Here is a 21,320-nt window from a genome sequence, read left to right on the forward strand (position 1 = left end):
GGTTTTCATAGATAGTTTTCAGCATATTTTCTTGTCAGGTCTGCTGATACCACACACAGTGAACGTATCACAGTCCCAACAGAGACATGCTGCAGCTGCTGTGCTTGTGCCTCTTAGATCTTCAGGACTTGGGCGATGTTTTGCCCCACTTACATGCAGCAGCTTTGTGCATTAAAAAGGCTCCACAATAAACTCTGCTTGTGCTGCAGTGGATAGCAAAGCCTTCCTGTGGGTCTGAATTAGTGTTCTTGGACTTGTACCCAGAGTCCCTGCAGCCAAACACAGCCTAGAGAAGAATTTTCTTTGCTGCCTAACACCAGCAGAGGGGGGTGTGCTCAAGTCAAGATGAACAAGTGAGTGTATCAGCTGTGAGCCGGCTGGAGTCTCAGATGCTTCTTAGCAGCCACACCCTGAAATAAGAACCCTTACTGAGAAAATCACTGTGACATTCAATGACATGTGATATTTATTTGAACATAAATATTGTCTACAGCTTGGAACACATTGAATATCTCACATATCCATCTGTTTCTTTTAAATACAGTGAGCTGATATGATGAACAGTAACATAATATCTGTTGTCTCAAGATGTTTTTAAGTGTCATTTCCTAGATGCAGCTATTGCCACTGTGTAAACCTTACTCCTCTTCCTACAGGCTGGTTCTGCAAAATAGAAACTCCTACTAGTGAACATAACAGGTTAAAATATTGATACTTAAATGTCACATTAACTCTGACAGACAGCAATAGTTTACTCCAGATAATAGAGATGAGCACACTTAGCAGTTTGAGATTTAAATTAGTCCTCGTCTGTATTGTGATAGATTTTCCCAAGGGTTCTGAATTGAGGTTTGTACTTGTACTTGCTGTCACTTAGGAAACAAAACTAAAAAACATACTGCCTCAGAAGATCCCAGTGAACAGTCTCCCTTCTGCGCAGTACAGAACGCTAATATTTAGAGTTTCTTAAAATGAAGAAAACAGGTTAAAGGAAGCTCTTCTGTAGGGCTTTATGAAATAGTCTGAGATGAATTATGCACATCCACTGGCTTTTGATATCCATCCCACAGGGCTTTTTTTCTCTTTTCATTAAAGCTCTATTTTTTCCAACTATGCATCCTCCTTTTTTTATACAGAAAATGACAGGGCAAAATCTTTTAGTTCAAATCAGTGCATGATTAAATAGCTTATTGTGTGTGCTTTTTCTGAGGCGGATGGCTGTTCACTGGCTGGTTGCCGTGGTGCTTTTCACATTTTCACTTAATTTGGTGAGGTCAAAGTGTTGGAGTGGCACTTTGATCTCATCACAGTGAAAAAAAGATTTTGAAATGACCTCAAATCAATACTATCACAATCACACACTGAAACTGATGATTCTGTAATGAGGGTTTCTGAATGTGTGAAACAGCTGTCGGAGGCATAAAACTTGTAGCAGGTAGATTCCCACATCTGTGCACATATTACCTGTCTGATTCTGCCTCCAACCTCAACAGCTTGCACTGGAACAGCTTAACTGGGAAAAAAACTGGCAAATACAACCTGACATGAGAAACTGAATATACCTATACATAGCTTGAATTAAATCCAATCACAAAACATGCCTTTCCTCTCTCACACACACACGTTTGGGGACAATGCCACTTTTGGAAGACATGGCATTGATTTTTCAAGGCTCCTGTCTTTCAGTCTTACCCTATCCACGTAATTACAGAAAAATAATGTTACTAATGTTAATAAATGCTTAATAAAGCTGAAGTGGAAACAAGTTGGACACAGCAGTCAGTCCTCAGCTGAGATGTTCCAGATGTCCAGTCCACTTGTTAAAAGTCTGCAAGTCTCTCCCACCCCCCTCTCCCCCTCCTCTTCCTCTTTCACACACACACACACACACACACACACACACACACACACACACACACACAGTGACACTATTTTATAGAAACATCACATCTCTGATGAAAGTAGATGCATCTAGTTTTAACTCTATGCCGCCTCCACTGCAGCTCAGTTGCATTTATTATAGCAGCACATCACATAGTAGGCTACACACCTGCAGCGCGGGTAAGACACTGGTAAGAAAATACTAGTTATAATAATGATGAGATACGGAGCTCATCTATATTAGAAGAGTCTTTAATGAACTCTGACCGTAAAAGACACTCCTCCTGCTCCCCGCTCCAGGCTCTCACTGCTCCGCTCCCGTATCCAGGCACGGGAGGAAATTCACAGTCCCGTCTTTATCAGTATCAGCATCGCCTTGAAGACAAAGAGAGCACTGCAAATGAAGACGTGCTCCAATAGCAGTAGAAGCCGCTCTTAAAAGTCACTATTACTGCAGCCGTGCCCGCCTGGAGGCAGACAGGCACCGGTCCTTGGAGACTCTTCGGGTATGCGCAAAGATGTGAGAGTAAAGAGCGAGGGGCATTGTGATTGGCCGCACTCTTTCTAAAAGCATCAGGCACAGCGAGTCATGTTTGCTCCAGCCAGAGCATCAACGAGGTGGCATCAAAATTGAAGGAGGCGTTTTTTTGTTCTGCACAGTCGGTGTGTTCACGGCGTCAACCATAAACTTGCATCATTTCCCTAAAGAGGCGGACGCGCTCTCCAATGTGCTGAAACAGAGAGACTTGGCTGATCAACTAGTGAGGAAGGGAAGACACTCTCACGCGCTGCCTGCCAGCCTCGGAGCTTTATGGTATTTAGGAGTCCCGACAAGGTAAGTCCAATAAAATGGAGATACGCTTTTTTTAGTCATGTCTTATTGCATTTCAGCCTCTAAAGCCCCTAGCGTCCACTCCAGGCTTTTAATTGACTTCATTTGTTGTCCCGAGTGTCTGCATGTTTATTTTAAAGTTTGATCACACAGATTGGGTATAGCTAAAAAAGTTTCACTATCCATCACTGTTGAATGTTGTTGAGTAGGATTGACCTACAGATGTCTCAGATTGCCTGTTGAATTATATCTTTACACTCGCCATCACTGTTATTATTTTGCTCCGCTTGGGATTTTTTTTTTTTTTTTTTTTGGCTTTCAAAATCAATTTATGTGTCTTGTGTTCAAGTAAAAACTTTGTAATTGATGATGACGATCAGTGATCCAAATATGATCCAAATACAATGCATACAGCGTGATCTAAGACTGCTTACTGCATTGTATGATATTCTTGTGATGTGTAGATATATTAATGTGCAGTAAAGAGTATTTGTATTGGAGCAGTGGATGGAGGTGGGTACCAGTAGTTTTTGTTGCTCTTCCACAACATAACTTCACCCAGCTCTGTGTTGTTGTTGTTTTTTATTATCTTGGCTCCGCTTGTGGTTTCCTTGGCTTCCAAAATCAATTCACATGTTGTACCCTTAAAGAAAAGCTTTGTAATTGATGATGAGGTTTACTGGTCCATTCACACAGTTGTTAATGATTTTTTCATTTATTCTATCATGTCAAACCTGTGGCGGGAGTACAGAATAGAAATAATCAGGACACTGTTTTGTGTGTGCTGTTGTTGGAGTGTCACATAGAGTTGGTGTGTTCACTAGACTATAAAAATAGTGACTGCGCGCCAACTGGCCTCAGGCGTATTTCGGGTTAAGCCTCTTTTATAGCGCAAATTATTTTGCTCCAGCATCTTGAACACAACCTTAAGCTTTGTAGTGACTTTAAAACTCTACTTTCCAATTGTCTAAAGAAATCCACATAAAATCAGCAATATACTGTACTGATTGTCCAATTAGAAGGTTTGGATTATTCCGACATTATTTGAGATTAACACATTTCCTACTTGTTTTCCTCTGATTTGTCGTTTTTTACTGAGCATCAGTGGTCAATTAAAAAAGATTGTTTTGAGAGATTAAACTCTAAATGATCTTAAACAGTGTTGTAATTGCAAGTACTGGGACTTACTTGCTTTAATCAATTACCCTGTCGAGCTGAGAGGGAGCGTGGGTGTCATCAAAGGAGAACAAGGCTCCTTTGAGTTGGGAAAGTTGTGGCTGAATGACTTAAATTACAATTAACACTTGATTTCAAAGCCACCTTTAACTCAGTCTTGTATTGCTCAAACCAATCAGTCTTTAACACGTTATATTAAAATATCATCAAACTACTGTAGTCAGGAGATCTAACATTTACTGAATACAGCTTTTTTTAAGTCCCACTGCTGTTTAGAAGCTAGTTTTGTATTGTTCTTATAAGTTCAACACCTCACATGGACAGAGACTTAAACTTAAACTTAAATCTTACATGTCTACTAGAGAAGAAATGTCCTTAAGGTAGCTCAATTTTGTAATTAAGGCAGAAGGCAGGTGTATTTTGGCTTGAAAAGGTTGTTTGATGTACTTGACCAGTGTGCCATGCGGAAGACAGATTTTGATATTCATTCCTCATGCAAAGACAAACCCTCCACAAGATCATAAACAGAGCTGTAATTGCTAGTAAGTTTGCTCGGCGGCTTTAATCAATTACTGCGCTATCCTCCATGAAGAGAGATGGGGAGCGCAGGTGTCATCAAAGCAGAATGAGCCTCCTTTGAGGTGGGAAATGCGAGACTCAATGACTTCACTCAGCTGGGTCACTGGACACACAGCAGAGCTTTGACGCGTACAAATTGTGCTTGAAGATGCTGTGTTCATCCTGGGAGGCTCAGCGGCTGGCAGGGGACCAGCAGAGCAGGGACATTGCACTCCAGATGGCCCAGAGAGGCCAGAGGAAGAGAGCTGTCCAAGCCCAGCTGGGAGTAAGGGAAGCTGGACTGCCGGTAGTGTGTGTGTGTGTGTGTGTGTGTGTGTGTGTGTGTGTGTGTGTGTGTGTGTGTGTGTGTGTGTATGTGACTGTGGAAGGGAGACGGGATGAGAGAAACGGTAAAAGACAAGAGAGAAAGAGGTTTGTATGAGGGTGTGTACGTTTCGAAAGAGTGATTGGGAGAGAAAGGGTGGGTGAGAGAGAGCGAAAGAGGGAGAGAAAATGAGAGCAAATGAAAAAGGCGCCTCTGTGTGTGTGCATGCATGGAAGTAGTGATAGGAAAAGTGTGGGAGGGAGAAGAAATAAAAGAGAAGATGAAGGAGCTTGGGTGTGTGTGTGTATGTGTATGTGTGTTTGTGTATTGAAGGAGTGACAGGGAAGCAGAAAGGGTTGGAGATGCAGAAAATGAAAGAGAGAAAGAAACAGGCACATGTCTGTGTCAGTGTGTGGGAGGGAGAGAAAATGAAACTGGAAGAAGCAGGCATGTGTGTGTCTGCGTGTTTGTGTGTGATTGTGGAGAACGCATTACTGGGGAAGAGAAAAGGCAGGAGGGACCGAAAACAAGAAACAAGGGGAAAAAAAGGGAATGTGTGTGTCCCAGGGAAAGTGAGCCTTAATAGGGGTGAGAGAAAGCTAAAAAACACATGATCAAGCTGTTTTGGGGACAGGTGTAGTGTGTGTGTGTGTGTGTGTGTGTGTGTGTGTGTGTGTGTGTGTGTGTGTGGGTGTGGGTGGGTGGGTGGGTGTGTGTTTGTGGGTGTGTGTGTGTGGGTGGGCAGGTGGGGAGTTACACACATTAATACTGACAATCAAAAGCTGCACAGAGAAGACAGGTAAAAGGGAATGTGACCTTAAGCATTTTCCTTCAGCTCTGACCTCTGACTGTGTGATCCACTTCACTCCCATGCTTGTACAGGAACTGTGTGACGCACAGCGGTCATTGTGTATGTGCTTTATGGCGCGTAGCTTCGGGCACATGACCTCCAGCTGTGAGCTCAGAATCTGATATTCACTCCTTGGTCTGATTGACAAGAAGCATTACATGTGGGACCCCCCCCCCCCCCTCTTTTTGTTTTATTTTAATTTTACTGCATGTTACATCTTCGAGATGTCTCACTCCTTTCAAAGTGAAGCCACCTGAGAAGGAGCGCAGAGCACATGACAACAAACACACATCAGCTTCAGAGAGATAACTTTGCCTCATTTTTTCCATTTGGGAATCCGCTAGAGAACAGATGGAGAGAAAGCGTGCTCTTTTCATTCTGCCACATCTGCTCTGTGATGGAATGGAGCATGATCTGCACTTTGATCACAATGAATTATTCCTATCCCTGGCTATAAATATGGTCTGTCTTCAGCACCCAATCTCTCTCTCTCTCTCTCTCTCTCTCTCTCTCTCTCTCTCTCCTTAAACTAGGAATCTGTGCTCGCCTCAGAGTGCTTCTCTCCTGAGACTGTCACAGCGGGCGTATTGCAGCTCTGGTATTCTTCCTCACACTGTGAATGAACCAGAAGCCCTACCTCAGTAGAAGCATTTATTGTAGAAGACTGTTTCTCACCAGGAAGATTTATAGACTCAATACAATACGGTAATAGCACTATTTTGTGCAAAGAATTGCATATAAGAAACCACAAAAGGGCTTTGTGTTTGGATGAGGCTGTTTTTCTTTATTTTTCCTTTTGTACAAGAAAACCCACAAATTGACCAAAACAGTTACCACCTCTGTCTGTGGCACTCAGACTCGAGTATATCAATTTCTATACTGACAAACAAAACACAAGATATATTTAGTAAAAGGTTAAAACATGTGGACACTGAAATGTTTGGCAATAATTACTCAAGCGAATCTCAAACAACCTTGTCATTTAAGCTCCATTTAGAGGAAACTGGTAAAGTCTTTGCCAGATTTGTGTGTTTCTTGTACGAAGTGGAGAGTGAGAAGAGCAAGATTCTCAAGATTCAGGGCATAAAAGGCTAACCCTTTAATTTACAGACGCTTATTTATGTAGTTCACATAACTACTACAGTTATCAATTATCTTATCCTGTATGCCATACCACTTACTGTACTATAGTTGATTCCTTTATAATTAACCTATCAATGTTAATCTGTAATTGCCCAATACTTTATAATAATTTTCTGTAATTCTACTTCTACAGCTTGTTACTGTATTGATTTCCTCACAGTTTCTTTACATTACTACATAATTAATGGTCTGTAAATTAAAGGGTTATCAACCAGTTTGAACACACAAAGGCAGGTGAGGCACTGACTCTTAGGTGAGATCTGATGTCATAGTGAAATCATGGAGTAGCTGTTAGTGGCATAAAGTGAGAGTGAAACATAAGTACACTTTTAATTATCTCATATTTACTGATCATGAACACAACAACATGTAAAATATCAGTTTAAATGAAACAAAAAAGAACCACCACACGAGTTACAGTTGGGGATAATTATACACGGACAGGCCTTGTTATTAGGATAAGTTCATCGGTTTTGGTCTATTTGTGGTATTTGTTGGCAATAAGGAAAAATTCACAGGTCTTACATGAGCATTTTTGACCATGACTCAACATAAAACACATGCCTATGAAAGCACAATTTATTATTTCTGTTGTAAAGTTGAACATTTTGGATATATATTTTATGAAGTTGGTGTTGTATGATTCATTGCCTGATTAAAATAGAAAACTGGGAGGTAGACCATAATTCATTGGAACACCGCCAAACCAGACTTAGCCAGCTGTACTGGGATTGACTTTGTTAATACATCATGTCTGATTCACAGAGCTGACTAAAAGCGCTTGACTGGCATACTGAAAATGCCTCTGATGTGTCAGAAACAAACTACAGTACAATTCTCATGAGAACATGGAGGTAGTGACAATGAATGACTTCAGGCTGTGCTTTAGGAACAATCAACAGAGACTGCATCTATACGTCTTTATATATAAATGCATCCCACAGGGATAGGGCGTGTTACTTTTCTTAGCATCACTGCTTGTGCCAAGGAGTTTGGCTTGATTTTAATCCAGCAGATTCCTAGTTCCCCTCAGAGCACCTTCACACCGTCTCATAGCCTCAACCAGAAAGTATGGCGCTATCAACCTATCACCTCTAATGGGAACAAAAGGTCAGTCCTTAATTATTCATTCAGGATGTCAAACAATGCTTGCCGGCTGTTATTTAGGGTGGGGGAGACCCATTGAATAATTCAGGGCCAGGATTCTCTTTCCTTCCAAAAGCAGTGCAGTGGTTCAGATGTTTGCAAGAGTCTTATCTCCATACAGAAGCCCTCTGTCACTCCTCCACTGACCTTGGCTGTCACTGGAGCGGCAATATGGGTGGCACAGAAGGTGGCAGAGACTCGTGTTCTTCCCGTATCTGCAGGCCTCCTCCACACAGCGAGAGTGAGTAGGAAGGAGTACAGGGAGCTGGCTGCTCCTTGTTCCCCCAGTGTCTGTTTACAGTACACTATGTGCCATGCTGTGCCGGGTGGGTGCTAGTGTATAAAAAAGAAGCAGATTACTCTTTCACAATGACTTATTCTGTTTTTTTTGTGTTTTTTTTATTTTTTTTACCAGAGGTATGTTTCTGTTTTGGTACACTAGCCATGTCAATTGGTCTTAAGCGGCTTTCTTAAGATGTAAGGGGTGTTTATTGCAGCTGAAGAGGCAAACGCAGATATTAATGCTATTAAAGTGCATTAAACTGAAGAATGCTGTAATGTGAGTCACTTCCTTGAAAGGATTAGAGGGAGGCTGGCTGCAGCGGGAGGATTCAGAGCAGGGAGAGAAAGTGAAAACGTTCATCTTGTTACATGAGACGCAGAAGGAAAAGAGAGGGACAGATGAGACGGAGAGAGTGAGAAAGTGTGTGTATGTGTGTGAGAGGGGGAGAGAGACAGAGAGAGACAGAGAGAGAGAGACAGAATAACAAAAGCACATACATAGATGCACGTCTATCAGGCTACTGATGGCAAACAGCCCAGTGGAAATCAAATGAGAGGCATGTTTGTCATTGTAAATGCAATCAGTAGAGTGACCCTGTCTTCCTACAGTATGTATCTTCTATCTTACTGCTGTCTGTAATGTTGCAAACAACAAAGACAGAAAGAAACACCAACACACTTATTGTTCTGGAATTATAGATAAAATACAGCAATCAGTTATGCATTGAGGTACTATAAAGCTTCAACTACTTTAAATGATATTTACTTTGAATCGGATGTGGTTTTGTACAGCTGTCATCAAAGTTAAGACATCTTTTTAAAGACCCTTGGGCAAAGATTGAAATCACAATAGCAAGAGTAAAGTTCTAATTTTAGCCATGCCTGACTAGACAATAAGCATGCATTGCTATCTCTGCCGGTAAATCCGGGTTTTGTTTCTATACTGACACATTGTATAGTTGTTGCTGCAGTATTTTCTGTGTAGTGAAACAAAAGTATGTTGGAGCTGTGAAACATGCAGGCTAGAAATCATGATTGTGGAGTGTGTGTGAAAAGTGTTGTGTACTAAGTCTGAAGTAGAGTTTAAACTGAGTAGGTAATACTTTCAGTATCAGTTTAGTTGAGGATACAGGGTGATTAATTGGGGAATAAAAGCAGAATGTTGTGAATCTGTTCATACTAATGATAATGTCAGATTGAGTAGTATCTTCCACCTGCACCGTATGTGGGTTTTGTGTATGTGAATAATGCTGAGTGTGAATGTGGCGTGTGCTTACCCAACATACTCAACCACTCTCAGAATGAATTGTGTCTCTTCAGACTGTTGTAATTTTTGCTCAGGATTACTAAAACATCACTTGTATTGTGTTAGTTAGATTTTTTTTCATGCAAGAAAGTAACTATTTACATTAGTAATATATTGTCAGTTTATCCAAAAAATGTCTGTTTGGAAATGTGTTGCAATGTTTTTGGAGATGTGAGAAGCTGCTGCCATCTTGGCTGCTAGTAGCCAGCGGTCAACATGTTGTCATCCAGGGGAGAACATGATCTGGTGAACTGATCTGTGCAGCTCTTTATTAGTTTACAGCTGGCTCCAGTGTCTTTGCAGCAAAGAGATAATTCAACTGTAGCTTGGACAGGTAATTTTGTACTCTATAGTGTACTCTATGTGAAGCAGTCACATGACTGTCTTGCTTGAGTATACTTCAGTGTGTATAATCTGCTGGTAATTGCATATTAATTGTTCATTTAGTAGGCAGTATGCAATACATACTGATGGACTATGTGGTAGCAGTATGTTAGTAAGCGATTTCAAACAGAGCCACAGCCCTTATTGCCACTGTACTGTGTGCTGAGCAGTGACAACGCTCATTTATCTTTGTGCTGAAAAAAAAAAACCCAAAACCATTTCATCAGTGTGTCTCTGTAAAACTGTGAAGGATGTAGATTGGACTAAAGACACTGAGGGGTGCAGAACAGCCTTTTCTCTCAGGCTGACAAGGTGACAATATTGTTGCCAGGCCAGGTGCTCTTTAAGTTCAAAGACAGCATGGTGCCCAGAAAGACCCTGGATCAAGGACACATATATGCTGCCAGCCTCTCACTCCACTGCGGGGTTCTTAAAACGTTGACTCTTCTGGACCCACACATGCCCAGGTGCCAGGGTGTTGATCAATTAGGCCAGAGTGTTGCTGCCCAAGTTAATTACAGTAATTTATTTTGTCTAAGCTTGTCAGTAAAGACTTGGCAACACATTCAGGTCTTTTTGGATGCAGTAGCTTGGTCTTAATTTGTACTGTAGGTGGGCCCAGATGGTTTGATCGTTCCCTCATAGAGCAATCAGGCAAAAACACCAATTAGAGAATAAATGCCAGTTAGTCAAAATAACACTATGTGTCTTCAGCTTAAATAGGAAATAAGTGTGGGGTACTTTAATATTCTAAATATTTTTCAGATTGTGGTCCAACTCAGTTTCAGTTGTAAGTCTTAAATTCAAGCTTAAAAACTCAAAAGTGTGTATAAAAAGTATATAAACCATATGGAGTGTAGATCCATAGAGTTCTTCCCCCGCATTAGTTTATGCAACAAAAGATTTAATGAAATGCATTAATTCCTTTCATCAACCACTGGACATATTGTCCAAGAAAAATATCCATTTAGAAACAATCAACTAATCAGCATGTACTTTACACTGCTCTTTTTAATGTGATAATCTTCATACAACAATGGTGATAATTGGTATGTTTTATGGTGCATATTCAGATTTTAGTTCAATTGTCTTGAACATATTTATTTCATTTCAAAATGTAGTTTTATGTAAGGGCTGAGCTTTTCAGAAAACCCTGAATTTATTGTTTTTATATAACGTGTGTGTGTGTGTGTGTGTGTGTGTGTGTGTGTGTGTGTGTGTGTGTGTGTACTGTATAACTATATGCCACATATAAAGGTATAAAGGTAAAATATACAAGGTACTATCATGTACACTTAAGTGTGATGCTGTGATAGGAATGCAGACCAGGTGCTGGCTTTGTCCTCCAGCAGACGAATCAACTGAGAAACATATTTGAAGCCTCTTAAAACACGTTCCGATTTAGCTGTCAGATAATCTTGGTCCTTATGTCAAAGTTTGAAGTACTGCAACATTTTGACAAATTACTGAGTCAAGCCAATACATCAAGCCAATAAATCCCTATAGGGAGCAAAGCAGTGGATTTGAACAAAGACATACAGAAATTACAGGTTGGACTGTAAATAATATAAAGACAAAGCATGTGTTATGCACAATTCTGCAATTAGTAATTATTGAAAACAAGCAGTGTGCGTATTATTGACCATATTCACTATTGAACTAAATGATTCATTAATGATTCATTATTTGAGACAAACCATGAAAAGGTATTAATTACAAATGAATTTGATCACTTTAGGTGCAGTGTAATTTACCTTCAAACTGTTAATCATTCGATCCCAGAGTTTTCTGCTTAATTGAGACAATACAAACACATCTACCTTGATTGTTATTTAATGTTTATTGTTAAGTGATCAATTGATGCGCCACCATAATTACATCTCCTCCTCATGAAAGAAAATGAATCCCATTTTTTGTTATCTGCTTCTCCATATGATTAAACAAGAACCAGAGGCAGTGGGTGGCTCATTCAATTAGTGTTTCATTTGCCACATTTAATTACCCACAATCTCTGCCCTCTTTGACCCTGCAGGAAGCCTCATATGACTAATGAGTGCACTTACCTGATTTCCTTGCCTGGGAAATCACATTGGTGTCTGTTTCCCATCACTTGCTCGCAGAAAGGCCACACAGTACATATATGGTGACTAAAGATTAAAGGATTTTTTTGGAGATGAGTTTGTATTGACCGGGGCAAAGGTTTCAAGGTATGCATTGAAAGCCCCTGTGATGCTTCCAGCTGACTACCTTACTCCAGTCAGACACTTTGATCTTCCAAAAGCCCATGAGGCCATAAGTAGTCACAATTCCTACATTTCACCTGGTGAACAACCAGTGCATATTTGCACAAGCTGAAAGAGTGCTCTGAACTAGTTATTTTTCATTTTGTACAGCAGTAGATTGATCTGCTTAAGTGGTTTTTAAAAACAGGTCTGTAACCTTTTGCTGGCCCACTTCACATTAACATTATTCACCTCAAATTTTGGACATGGTTTGTTTCAGAGTGGAGGCTTGGCCCTTAGCAAGCCCAATATCTTTAGCTACAGTATCTCTAGCTTTTGGACTGAATGATAATATCCTCCTTAGGTTTGATGGAAGATACTATGTATTTTGCTGCCATTCAGTTGTACTGCTGGTTAGCTGGCAAATGGTGATTAGATAAAAAAGTTTCTTAATTTTGCATCATTGAGCCTTTAACATACTCACAGCGTGTGTGCACAAGGGAAAAAAGAAGAGAGAAACTGAGAGAAAAAGAAGTCTTTTTGGTTACAGCTTCTTACTGCTTTAACTTGTAGATGCTGCATAAGATGTAAGAAAGAATAGCCTACAGTAAAATGCAGAGTGATGCACAGTAACTGCATGGCAGGCAACTACCATGGATATCAGTGCAATGCTGTGCTTTACATCACATCGCTCAGAGGTTGAATTATACACATTTTTCTGGTTCTTTTTAAAAAAACATGTTATTCAGCTGTATATGCTACAGACCCCCAGATTAGCCATGGTTTTTCCTTGGAGCAAAACACATTCTGTATAAGAGATGAATCACGTGAATCTCAAGGTTAGAAACCAGAAGAATTCACCTGCTGAATACTTGAGGTGCTTTAACAAACAAGCTTGTCACGCAGCACTTTAAATAAAGGGATAAACATGCAATTCATTACAGTGCGGCTGCAATGTGATTGTAGAGAGCAGGACTCACAAGGTGACATCATAGGGTCTGTCAGCTCCCTCTTTAACTTCATGAAGAGTGTGACTGTTAGTTTAAACATCTTGGATGGTGGATGCAGGGTGTACAGTAATGCTCAGTAATGCTGTAATAACAACACATCTCACTGAATATTTCACTCATATGTTCAGTATCAGATTTTTTGCCTTGTGAGACAACTAGTCAGCAAATTTCCCATTATGTTGACACAAAACATAATTTGGGTATTATGTTTATTGCAAAATGTGTTAGCTCTTACAGTCAGGGTTGGTTTAATTGGTGAAAATAGTATCCTTGATTGGAAGTGCTTTAAGGGAAGTGTCTAACTAGCTATACTGCATGTTTTGCTCTCTGTCATAATTGGCATGTAAACAGTGACCACTAATTGGAGTCACGTAAGGATAAATGCAACACATTAAAAACTTTATGGTCTTTGCATTCAAATCAGTGCAAATCCACCACACTTCTGCTGCACAACACTGTCTAGTTGTTAAAGTACAAAAGGTCATTTGACAGCTAGAGACAGAAGTGCTTTTTTCAATTATTTTTCTCTAGTTTATAAGTTAAGAAAAGAAACATGCCCTGCCATGCCATTTTTGCATGGGCGTTGAAGTGAAGGGCACCCAGGCTGAAGAACTGTGGCAGTAAGATTAGGAAAAACAGTTTCTTACAGAAAAGTTGAAGTTGAAGAAGTTGAGTTGTTTCTTAGAGAGCTTAGCCAGTGGAATGAATTACTTGCATCTTGATATAACATACACCTACTGTTTAGCACACTAAGCAGTGGAATATTATTTCCTCAACATACATAAGTGCTTTTCATGAAATTTTAATGAAAGCGAGCTATTAATATTTAACATTAAAGACTCAAACATTAGTGTCTGAATGTTAGCTCAGTGTTGATGTCTTTAAAGTGACCGTGATAAGGTAACTCTTCTCTGTGCTGTTTAACACAAATAATGATCCATTAACGCAGCCATTAAAAATTCACATTACCATTCAATTACTGTTAATCAGCACCTAATCAGATATCCTGTGGCAATTTAAGCCTGGTATCAAAGCAGGTATTAGAGCAGATACAGCAGAGCCACACGTTAAGGCAAGAAACTTCATTACACTCATTCAAAATTGCCATTGCCATTTTACTTTTACTGTGATGTAGTTATTTATCCACTTATTTACATGCCTATATTTATTTCTGTAGGGTTTTATTTACAGCTGATTTGTTAATTAATCTAAATACATCCTGCCACATATTTCGTTTTCACACCTCACATTATTCATTTGCGAGTTATCAAGATGCATGATGTTGGGTTATGTTACTTGGCTTTTTTTTTTAAGTGGGGGAAGTGCAAGATTTATAAACTTCATGGACTTTAACTGGAAGCACCAGCTTCATATATCAAGTCCCATATGTGGTAAGGTCAAGAAGGTTTGGTTAAGGTTAAGAAAAGATTGTAGTTTTGGTTAAATGCTGTGTCTGGTGCTTCTAGACACGCAACTCACTATAACCATAATCTTTACATAACTTTAACCAAGTGCTGTGAATGCCTAAACATTTTGTTTGTTTAATAGTGTTTTATTTGAACAGATATTGTAGGAAAACAAATGAAATACATTGTCAGTGAATGCCAAATATATTTACTTCTGCAAATTAGTAGCATATAAACATAAATCGTGAAGGTAGCGTGAGCATGAAGGCTCATTTAACAACACAACCTTCCTCATCATTTATTCAAGTGAGCTGTCGTATTTGTTCACACCTGGGAGCTGCCCAGCCACTGTCACTGCTGGCTTGTGAATACTTGGAGGGCATTACAGATTCCTTTTACCTATAGCCAAACTTTCCCAGCTGCATTAGGAAATCAAACCATCACTTTCTTGATCACAAACTTGCTTTTGTTATCTGCCTGCTTGTTTCATATGCTCTACGATCTTGCTCGTGTTTGAAGATACCTCATGATCAGGAAATAGTCAGGCCAATCAGAGGCCGTGCTACAGTCTACACAACATGAATCAGTCTATCACCCTTTCTGAACATGATGTCAAGAGGGCTTTCAAGCATGTTGTAAAAGTTGAAATTGTGAAATGTGCCTTTAAGACAAACTATGTTGCCTAGATACGACAGAAGCAACAGTGTGTCATATCAACGTACTTGTTGGAGTTGACCATCATTCGTGTGCCCAAGAAAACAAGGCCAGCCTGTGGTGCCTGCGAGGCTGGTCTCTGTAGCCATGAAGTGCTTTGAAGTCAAGGATTACATCTGCTGTTCATGACCCAGCATACTAGACCTCCTACAGTTTTCCTACCGTCCCAACCGATCAAATCAATCAACGCAAGACACCATAGCACATATCCTTCACACCATCCTATCTCACCTGGAAAAGAAAGGAACCTATGTGAGATTGCTGTTTATTGACTGCAGTCTATCATTGAACACCACTGTTCCCTTCAGGCTTGTCACAAAGCTCAAGGACCACAAGTGTGTTCACAAGTATGCCTCACTATCAGGTCAAGGAATAATTAATAATTCTTTTTACGTTACCCAAAGGACACTACTTAATTCATTCTTGGTTGTTTTGCTCTACACTATGCCGCGCAACAATGGTAGATGATTGATTTGCATTATCCAAAACAGCAAAAAAAGGTCTGAATGCATGGGTCTTAAATAAAGATGGAGGAAGAGAAACTGACAGAGGCTGCACAGCTGTATGAAAAGCTGTGGGGTTGAGGAAACAAGAGCAATTGAGCCATTCAAGTATGTCTTTTACAAGACTGAAGATGTGAAAGTTTGTGAAGAAATGACAGATAATCACTGGTGTTGGCGTGCTATGAATGCCACAACAACTAATGCATTTGAATACAAGTAGTGCACTACTATTGTTGTGATATGTTATGTTTGCTGAATAAAGGGCAACAGAGTGTTTGATCATTTTGTCAGTTTGTGTGTTTTTTTTTGCTTTGTTTTGTTTCTTAATGAAGCACTTAATAATTTACTTGAATTATGAAGAACACAGAGCTAAGTTAGTGTATTTTAAGATATGCCTTTAATTGACCCCCCACTACCCCCAAAGGCAAATATAAGTGTTCCAGCAGCACAAACAGAAATAGCATAGACAATTATAACCAAATATGAAATGAATGGTAGCTAATGATAAGAATGGAAAATAAGAATAGACAAGGAAAGCTAAAATGAAAAAAAGAAGTCAAGCAGTATACATACTTAAGCCAATAGTGCGGTATAGTCGAAAAGTTAAATGACAGTGAGAAAAGAAATATAGTGTCAATATAGTGTGTGTTGAAGTTAGGTGAAACCATCTACTGAAACAGAATAGCATGTGATAAGTATTATACATAATAAGATGTTGAGACTTATGACATAAATAAGAGGCTAATTATTTTAAGAAATGAAACATTGTTTTAGCTGTTTCTATCCTCAATGTGTGGTGACATTGCTTGAATAGTTCAAACATTTAATGGCCTACATCTCTTCTAAAGATCGTACAGTTTCAGATACCCATAGTTATCAGTTTTTCATATTAAATTCATATGACTGCAGTAAAATGCTGTAGTATATTATTATTCAACTTGAAATTATGAATCAGAACAGTGTGTGCGTGTTTTTTTTTTTTAAAGACAGGGAAATAAGCTTAACCTCCAATTGTTCAATTAAGGAGCTTGATGTATTGCTTTGAATTGATGTTGCCGGGCTACAGAATAAATGAATAGTGCCTGTAATTAAGATACTATTCCTAGTGGAATTATTGAATTGTTGCTACACTGGCGTAGATACCCAACATATGCTACATAGATGGAACAAGCAAAATCATTAAGCATTTCCTGTCCTGACAGTGAAGCAGATTAAAGGGCAGAGTCTGCACCAGAAGCAACTCCATAGAGGAAACCCTGCAGAGGAGGACCTGGGATTAAACACCTCACTGTGCATGAGGATCCTTGACTTCCTGACAGGCAGACCCCAGATGAGGGTAGGTTGATATACCTCTTCTACCCATACCTTTAACACTGGGGCTCCCCAGGGCTGAGTTATGATCCCGTTGCTGTACTCACTTTACACACATGATTGTGTAGCATCTTTTGACTCCAACACCACCATCAAGTTTGATCAGGTGGAGCTGATCACAGATAACAATGTAAAGACCTACTCGATGGAAGTACAGGACATGATCCTCTTGACTCAGTGGTGAGAATCTTACACACTGTTTCACCTCAGATGCTTGATGAAATTCTGGATATCTCTTCAAATACTGAAGAATTTCTACTCCTGCAGCATCAAGAGCATCCTGATCAGGTACATGACTGCCTGCTACAGAAACAACACTGAACAGAACTGTAAGGCCCTGCAAAGAGTAGTTAATTTGGGTCTACCGTGCCTAAAGGATGTTTACACCAGGCTCTGCAAGTATAAGACTAAGAGAATCATTAAGGATCCCAATACCTGGATTATAAACCTTTTGTAACTCAGATTAAATTGATACAAGGCAGTAAAATATGTTTCAAGTGTAGCCAGTCTGTTTTTCCATTTTGAAACAACATGCCTGATGATCAGACAAGGACATTTAGGGTGCACTCAGGGCGCACTCACACTAGTGAGTACCGTGCCCTAGCACGTTTGCTCCCAGATTATTTGGTGTGTGATTGCAAGTGTACCGTGCTTGAGCATGGTACACTTCCCTGGCACGGTACGGTTGGAAGAGGTGTGCTTGAGCACGGTGCGCTTGGTCACGCATGCGCACTAGGGATTAATATTTTCCCCGAAAATAAGACATTTTAACTCCCGGGATTTTCCAGGGAATCCCGGGAAATCGATGATTTTTAAAAGGCAACACTAGCTGAGCCCTGGTCATTTCAAGTAACACTAAATGCAACGAGGACATTATGCATACATGGTTTCCCAATCTGACCATTGTTTGTGTAATATTTTATCATTATTAAGGCGAAAGAACTCAATTTATGTTCATAGACATTATAATGAATAGGCTATAGGCTTAATATGAAGTTTGCATTCAGCATGCTGCGTGGACTTCATTACATCTGCTGCACGGCTGCTACCACAATTATCAAATGCTAAGTTTATTGTCTGTGACTGTGATCCTCATAAAAGTAATATTTTACAAATCTGCATTATATAAACGAACGAAAAAGTAAGTCATTTGGCGACTTCTAAGTCATTAAACTAAGTCTTACTTTTACTGGAATAAAGAGTTGAATCAGTACGTCAGCTTTTACTAGGGTCTTTTTTACACAACTATCTAGTACTGCATACTACACAGGCATGACACTTTTCAATCATAGTACGTTGTGTTAACTGATCGGCTGTATGGTGTTTTCCGGCGCACAGCACGTGAACACACACCTGTGTATGTTTTATGAGAGTAAACTGTCTATATGTTTTTGCGCAACGTATGTGTCGGAGGCAACCGTGCTTGAGTACACTTGGGTTTGAGGTAATGTGAGTGCGGGCCAGCGTGGGACAGGGGAGGGGGGATATTTGTGCTTCAGCACACTACGGACTGGCCCTAGTGTGAGTGCACCCTAATTTGAAGCACAGCAGACAAGTGTCACATCACATACAGTATTGGTGATTATTGCAAACCTTTTGTGGAAAGTTTGAGAGCAGATATTAAGCCTTGATGTGTTTATTTCGGCGTCCTTTCTTTGCACATCTTGTTGCTTCAAAGTGTGAAGCCATTTTTTTTCTCCTTTATTTCATTTTTACCGTTTTCTACAAAACTGGAAATTAAGTAACCCTGAGTTCATACCACAAACATACTGGCAGATGTTTAGTCACTGAGGCTGAAATTACACTGTTATAGCTGAGGTCAGGCCTCTTTCCATCTGAATTTTGTGATGTATTGTCAAATGTGAACAGGACTGGCATGCAGACTGATATAGAAACACTGCACTGTAATGTGTGAGGGTGTTATGGTTGTAACGGCAGATCTGTTTTATTCATTATTTTATTTTATTTCAGTAAAGGTTTATAGTAGTTTTCAAACGTAATCACAGATGTAATGGCAGAAATTGACTAACCTTTTCACTTAATAAGCTGGGGAAAATGGTGCATCCAATTTGCGCTTTCACAGCATAAATCAGCTACAGTAATGGTGGAGAATTTGCATCACTGCTGTCCAGAATGCAATAAATCAATCATCATTATTTCTTTAGAATTTCATCAGGAAAAATTATGAGACGTGTCAGTTTTATAAAGGAATACGAGTGCACTGGCAGTTAAGTGTGAAGCACTTCTTGTTTGTGTGACTGCATAGTTACTACTCTGACACATCAAGTCCAGCATTTGGACAGCGACCTGCAGCTGGAGACAAACTTCAGCAACGATGCCATTAACAGGAAGGAAAAAACAAACAAGAAAAAACAAAAACTAATCATTGTTTGATTTCACACAATTACTTAGCGAGCCAATATGGATTACATCAAACATTTAACCCTATGGAAGTTTTCAGCTGTGGTTAGATGAACACATTGTCATGGTCTACATTTTTGCAGACTTTTTATAATATCTGCTGGATTATAAAGTATCCAATAACTCATCTGTGACAGTTAACTGTGAAATGATAAAAGATAACCCCTGCCAGTATTGATCATTTCATTTTCATTTTTAATATTAGAGCAATCAACACGTCATGCCTCTTTTCCTTGCTAAATGAAATCCCCAAACCAACATTAAATCAAGACACCTTTGCTCTCCAGACAGAGAGTGTCACACTATTAAACATTTTTTGAAATACCATGAGCTCACAAATACTACTTCAACATTTATTATGGAAAAACACCTCTGGTATACTTTAAAGGAAAAGGCAGAAATAAACAGAACATGCACAGCTTTTCCCAGGAACACCTGCATCCATAATCCATGACTTGATCCGCTGAGGTTTCATATGTTGTTATGAAACAGTCTCACGTCCAAGAAGCACATGCAATTCAGAAAAAGGAAGGCACTAAAGCTCAGAATAGTGGGATCATACTGGTATATATTTATAACTGCAGTCTCTCACAAAGAGCCGTGGTTTGCTGTGAAGTCTCACTTTGTAATCACATCCCCCACCTCAACCCCCCCCCCCCCACCCCCCACCCCCCACCCTCCACCTCCTTTCTTGCACAGAAAACATTCCTCTCTTGTTTATTGAAGAAAAACTATAACTTTGATCCTTGACTCATCTTTATTTAACATCCTAGTCATATGTGAATACTATGACAATACAGCAGTCATGTTGCCTCATAATAGTCGTGACAGAATGGTTTGCATACTTTTTGAAACAGTTACAGGAGCTGACTTAAATAGCAATTTTACAAGCGGGGGTGGTCTGGAAATTGGCCCTCTTTACCCATGATACATTAAATTACAAACCACACTACAATGTTGTATAATAATAATCATAATATATCTATAACATTCTGTATTGTTATAATTACCTTGGGTCAGACCATGTTGTGATTTCATAACTGTAGCTGCTGGTAGAAAAAATATACTTTTCCATACAGTACAGGCCACTATAACACTATAAACACAAAGTACTGTATATTCCCAAAAACTACTGAGTCAACACACAGTCCACTAAATTAACTAAAACTGAACATTAATAAGTAAGAGCTGGTTGTTATTGCAGTTCCATCTGCATTGTAATTATGTTGTTGTTATTTATCATGTTCCACTCTCTCTGTACTAACTTCAAGCAGTCCAGGATCATAATTAAAAATGCACAGTACAGCAATATAATCAATTTTAGTTTGTTTACTTCCTTCGTTGTAATCTCAAAGTGCTGTAAGGTCTGAGCTAATCACACAGGGAAAATACTTTGACTACATTGGTAATCATGAAACCAGAGTAGAAAACTGAGATAAATAATATCCTACTAACTAAACCCAGATTATTTTATCCCTGTTATATATCTTTTGGCTGCTACCTTCAGCTTTTAAACCTTGGCTGTTTTTTTTTCACTGCAGTGGAATTATCTACCACTGCACATTCGGGAGGCAAGCTCTGTTGATACTGTCGAATCCAGGCTGAACACACATCTTTTTTATCTGTTTACAATGACCTTTCCTACTTTCACCGGCTGGGAACCCAAATAACTAACTGTTATTTCCTCCTTGACATGTAGCTATCTTAACCCTGTTAGTGTTTTATGACCTCTGTTTTAAATGACTAACCTCAACCTTGTAATATTAACATTACTACCTGTGTGTGTGTGT

The sequence above is a fragment of the Scomber japonicus genome, chromosome 1 (genome assembly GCF_027409825.1).
Source record: "Scomber japonicus isolate fScoJap1 chromosome 1, fScoJap1.pri, whole genome shotgun sequence".
NCBI classification, from domain to species: domain Eukaryota; kingdom Metazoa; phylum Chordata; class Actinopteri; order Scombriformes; family Scombridae; genus Scomber; species Scomber japonicus.